General features: G+C 33.3%; 1 long non-coding RNA gene across 1 annotated transcript; it reads left to right on the forward strand.

Moving 5' to 3' along the window:
* The first annotated feature begins 1,108 nt into the window (after positions 1-1,108).
* LOC138067054 (uncharacterized) lies at positions 1,109-5,574 on the forward strand. Its single transcript, XR_011140731.1, has 3 exons — positions 1,109-1,222; positions 4,902-4,940; positions 5,501-5,574. It is a non-coding gene; the product is annotated as an uncharacterized lncRNA (long non-coding RNA).
* Positions 5,575-5,890: the final 316 nt, after the last annotated feature.

A 5,890-nucleotide genomic window follows, 5' to 3' on the forward strand; every position in this document is an offset into this window, starting at 1 on the left:
TTTAGAAGTTTTCATCACTGAAACACAACTGACAAAAACAATGCAAAATAGTTGGAATTTCTGACTACAGGGCAAGTAAAGAAGTCACTACCAATAACAAACCCTTAATTTTAAGAGGATGCGTAAATAAAACTCAGCATCTTACCTGTCTCAGAGAGACACTTATTGAGATTTTTAGTTTTCACAGTATAGCCAAGGTATTTGTTCCCTCTTTTTGTTCTTTAATTAACAGACAGTATTTTGTTGCTCAATACAGAGCTCAGTGAAGATATTAAGAGGGAATCCTCCTTTGAATCAAACCCTCTATTCATATCCTGTCAACCTTTTCATACTTTTCCATTTTCTTATTCACTGAGTGACTGGAGTACTCCATATCTTTCCAGGTATTCTGTGGAATAGAACAACTTAGTGTTGTTATAAACCAACATTTGCTGTTATAAAAGCAATTATCATACATGTTTACATGACGTCGAGTTTTATTTGTAATTTTTTGAGAAATAATTTTGAGATGATCCATTCATAAATTTTTCTCCATTTTTGAGATTCAAATGGTAACATTGTGCTTTATTTCTGCCATCACTGCTAGAGTCAAATTGTACAAGAGTGGCAATAATTGGATGGGTAGGAAATAAATCCTTTTATATACATATATGAAGGGATGGAAATGTATTGCTAGGTAACAGTTCAGTTATTTCCTGCCTGTCAGCAGTTAGATATATTTCTTCTGACAGTGTAAACAGGAAACCTGGGACTGAGAACTGAATTATATATGCTTTTACTCTACAATGTCTGTTTGTCTGTATATAAGCTTGGAAAACAAACAAACAGTAATCTACGGATTGTGGGAAAACTGAACTAAGATAATAGATATCACTATAATAGTGGAAGTACCTACAGGTTGGGTTTTATTGATTTGTTCAGATTTAAAAGAATTCAATTTCTTGTTAGCCTCAGAAGGACATGTATCTCTTATCACAATTTCTCTTAAAGCACTCATATTTTTGATGTATCTATGTTCATTATAATGCTTTATCTTGATTCTAAATTCATTTCTTATTTCTAATGTCAATCCTGTTTTATCTAGTAGCTGCTAGAAACTGAGGTATGTACTCACTGTTTCACTCTTCTGTATGCCGCTGTACTGAATGGGGAAGATGACTATGCTGGTCTCGCCAGAAAATTTCGCTATAAAATATTTTCACAGCTTGTACCTAAATGTAATGTGAGTACTTTAGCCTCCTTGCTTTTGTAGTAGAAAATTAGGATGAATAATTCTTGAATGACAATTGGAAGTCAAACTTAAAGATGTATAGTAATGATGATAATTACCTCAAAAACATCAATACAGAAATTTCTGTGGCCAGAGAAAATCAAGCATTTTTCCAGTAAAAGCTGCTTTATTCATGTCTTTGAGTCTGAATTATTTTGAAAAGGAATCTTTTTATAGGTATCCTTTTACTTAATGTTATTACTGATTTTTTTTTTTTTTTTTTTGGTAGTAAGTTTCTCCTTGTGCCATTTCCAGACATGTATCAAACATCTAGGGAGATAATGGAGACTGGAAGCCATTTGTTTGTTAAATTAAGTATCTTACTATCAGACTTCCATTTCAGCATGACATCATTCATAGGAATCTGTTACTTCAGAAATAAAAAGTATTGATTTATGAATAATTATTAATACAGTATCCTGACATCCTTGCAAAACACATTAAATAGAGCCCTTCTTGAAACTGTGAAGTATCTATACATACTTGGCATTTTAGATTACTGACAGCTTCAAATGTAATTTGGTAAGTTCAAAACTAAAAATAACCTACAGAAGAAAACATACAAAGAACCTAAAGACCCAGCCCTGCAAGCCCAGTTCAGAATGGGATTTCTATCTATGTGGTTTCTGCAGAAAGTATTTTTTTAATGCTACCTTAACAGAGAATGACAGGCAGGGCATGTACAATGTATTTGAACTGGGTAAGCTGAAGGCCTGAAAGAAATATATCTTTCTAAATGATAATTTGTCCTTTGGCCAGCTGTTAGGGGAGTACAACATATGCCATTCATTGCACAGGGAAGATTGTATTGCTTTAACTGAACACACTGAATTTAACATCAGTTGAGGACATTGTGCAGTTCACAGGACTGAGTCACACAAACTGTAGTCAGCCTAGCCTTTTTTGAGCAAAAGAGATAAAAGGAAGAAGAAAAATCTTTCTTCAGATGCATGCTGGATCCTAGACTTTCCTAACTTTCAGAAAGGGACTTGGAATTGAAAGAACTATAGTCATAGTCATGTATTAGCAAAGGGAAGGTTCTCTTCTTTTTGTTATCACTAGAATTTTCTAGTTCAGTACTATTGCTTATGGTAACAACTGCCAAGAATCGAAGAAAATGTGCTGGGAAAGTTTTGAACTCACTGAGATCCTTCCTTTTGAGCTACACTTAGAGTAGTGACTAGTAAGAGTCACTGGTACAGCACCATGAACAATTTTGACTTTGGAGGACTAGCACACTTCAGGGAAATTTAATTTAGATGGAAGTCATCTTGCCAGCTTTAATTCATGTATATCTGACAAGCTCTGTCTGCATGTTATTTAGTACTTCAGGTATTTTTCTAAATGCTTCAGGGAGGCTGACTTTTAGAAAGGGAAGGTAGGTAATCATACAGTCCAGGAATAATTTTTATCAATTGTTAGTTAGGTTATCTGAAGATAACCTTCAGAATATGATCAGAAACACTCTTTCTGGTACACTCTAGTATACTTTTGCGTGTTACTTATTTTTCCATGTGCTAGAAAGGCACGACATATGATCAAATAAATAAATGCGCTATAATTATATATGCTCTGTAAGTGGAAATACTTTTTGCCAGGAGAAGTCAGGCATCATTGAACAATTTAGTATTAAATATTATTCCTAATTAAATATTAAGCTCCCGACTGTAAAAGCATAAATCAAGGAAAACTATATAAGTCCTCTGACACATCTGACTAGATGATCTCCAGAGTTCCCTTCCAACCTCAACCTATGATACTGTGACTCTGTGACATTCTGAGGTGAATAACCCAGGACCTTAATATATTGTTATTAATACCAGCAAGACTACATCAGTGTAAAGCCGAACAAGATAGTACTAAACTGCAGTAACAGAGCTAGTGTAAAATAGTGATAATATTTGAATTTCTTTTATCTTTTTTTCTTAATTGTGAAGTGGATTCCGTGGACCAAATTACAGAATTTCTGTTTTGTCCTACTCATATGTTGAGAAATTGAAGTTTTAATTCCCTGCTGTGATCTTTTCTTAATTTCAGTGTATCCAGTTACAAAAAGAAGATATTACTTTTCCTGATTTATTTACATTAACAGATGTCAACCAACTAAATATCAAAGCTGAGAAACAGAAAGGATCTCTGAGAATTAATATAATAATATTCTGATGTCCTGACTTTCTCTGCCCTTTGTCTGAGCCAATGTTCTTTAAACTTTCTGTTAAGCTCATGAACTTTTTAGCAAAAGCAGAAATAGGTAAAATAATTGGAGAACTGTTTAGTTCAAAATATAAGGTGGTTTTGCTGCAGGAGATGTAGCTGATGATATGAGATGTCTGAGTTCATCTATTTCCATTGACTGTGAATCAGGTAGAGCTCATCTTCAATCTTTGTATCCTGTATACACAAGCAATACTCTAAACATCATACTAATGAATCTCTTAGACAAAAAAAAAAAAAAAAGAAAAAGAAAAAAACTGTCTGCTTAAAATACTGTGGGAACGAAAAAAAGCTTCCCTGAAAAATTAATACATCTATAGAAGCATACTAGCTGTGCTTCTGCACAGTTTCTTAGAAAGAAAGAACATTTTGCTATTTCCCCCCTTCTTTCCTCCAGGAAGATGTTGTAAGAACAAGGTTTTTCATTGAAGGGAACTGAAGCAGAAAGAACCAGAAATGTGTGAAATATTGTCATTACTACTAACAATAATCATAAAATCATACAATAAACAGTGGACACAGTCCTGACACTGAGTTGATGAAAAGTTGTGGTCAGTTTTAAAGTATTGTGTATGTTCTATGCAATCAATGTGGTTTCTTAGATGAAAGCTGCATCACTGAATTATAAAATTCAGTGTAAGAACCTGGTATAAGATGCTTCATCAATTCTATATTGTAAAGAGGATGATATTATGGATGATAATTCTTCGGTTCCCCTATTAAGCCTGAACAATGGCACAATTTCATTTGAGCTTCTGCTCTAAATCTATATCAAGGGTGACTGTACTGCAATATATCCTTCTTTTTTTTTTCTTTTTTCTCCCTTTTCCCTTAGTTTTATGTAAAGTAGCACCATTTTTCCAATTTTATATAGTTTTCTTTCTGCAGACTTCACAAAGACAAAATCCCTACTAATATCAAAGGCTGGGTAAGGATGCCAGCAATGAATCTGTAATAAACAACTTCTAGATGCTGTTTCTTAATCTCACATATATGTTTCTATGTGTATGTTCATGCATATATCCAGAGAATAAGGTAAGGGTATGCTTTATTACCAGGAATAAAATGGAACTTATAATTAAAACTTTCAAAAAGCCCTACAAAAAGGATACTGAAGTATCAGTGGCTTATGAAAGAACACGATACTTACTCTTATTTGGGACACTGGGAAAACTGGATACCAGAATAATTTAGAAAACTAAATGGTATTGTGCTGTAGCTAAGGAAGTATGAAATTAGCAAATAGGAGCTCGTTAAGAATTCCTGGCTCCAATGAAAAAGAAACAAATTAGATGACTTAATTTTCATCATTATTAATTCATAATATTTCTGTTATTATCTGTATCAGTGCATTACCAAAAGCCAATCATAAATGAACTTGGTATTCTTTTTTTGTTCCCATTCATTTTAAACGCAGGTTATTGAGATGTTTTGAAGATCAGGAAGAGTCATATAGGTGAGCCATCTGAGTACAGTACGGAATATTCAAAACTTGTATTTTGTGATCCAGGTACTGATTCTTTTTACTCACATTAAGTTAAAAAAATATATATATTGAACCTTGTTGGACCAAGGGACTATACTATGTTAAAAATATAAGAAGTTTAAAGCACAAATTTTATCAAGGTAATGCTATAACTTTTATATATGTGTATATCTATACGCTATATATATATATGTGTGTGTGTGTATATACACATACACATATGCACACACACACATATATACATATAAAATTTTCTCCAAGTAAGAAAACTGAAGGATAGCGCTGTGAGTGGCACATCCAATTTTCATTTGAAGTTTTGTTAAGTTAGGAAATTACATACTGAATCACTGAATGAAATTGTGTCAGCCTTTCATGAATATTGTAATTGCAAAGATCCAGTATACCTCCTTTGAAAACTAACATATTATACAATTTTTTCTCCTCAAAATATAGTAAGAAATATACTTAGGAGCTATTTATAATTTTAATCATGTACAGCATATACCTACTTTAACCCCATTCTATTTCAGGTACGTTACGTTTTTGGTGCAAAGTTGCTTCAGAGAACAGATTCTTCTATCCTCTCTGGAAGAAGGCTGAAACGCTGTCATGTAAGTCTGGAACACTATTAGTGAACACTATATGTTCAAATATAACAGAACTTACAGCTTCCTTCCACATTAAAAAAGGTTGTCATTTAAAGGCTGGTTTGAGTTAAATGAAACAGGAGAAATACCCTACACTTGCTTATTAATAGTAGCTGCCATCATGCATTCAGCTTTGTTCCCACCAAAGGTACAAATTAAAGCCACAGTGGAGCTGATATGTGGATGAGGACTTTCATAGTTATTTGACAATTGCATGCTTATTCTGGATTTCCTCTCACAAAGGCTGATGAAAGTGAGTGAACAATGTAACAA

Source organism: Struthio camelus, chromosome 4 (genome assembly GCF_040807025.1).
Source record: "Struthio camelus isolate bStrCam1 chromosome 4, bStrCam1.hap1, whole genome shotgun sequence".
Classification (NCBI taxonomy): Eukaryota; Metazoa; Chordata; class Aves; order Struthioniformes; family Struthionidae; genus Struthio; species Struthio camelus.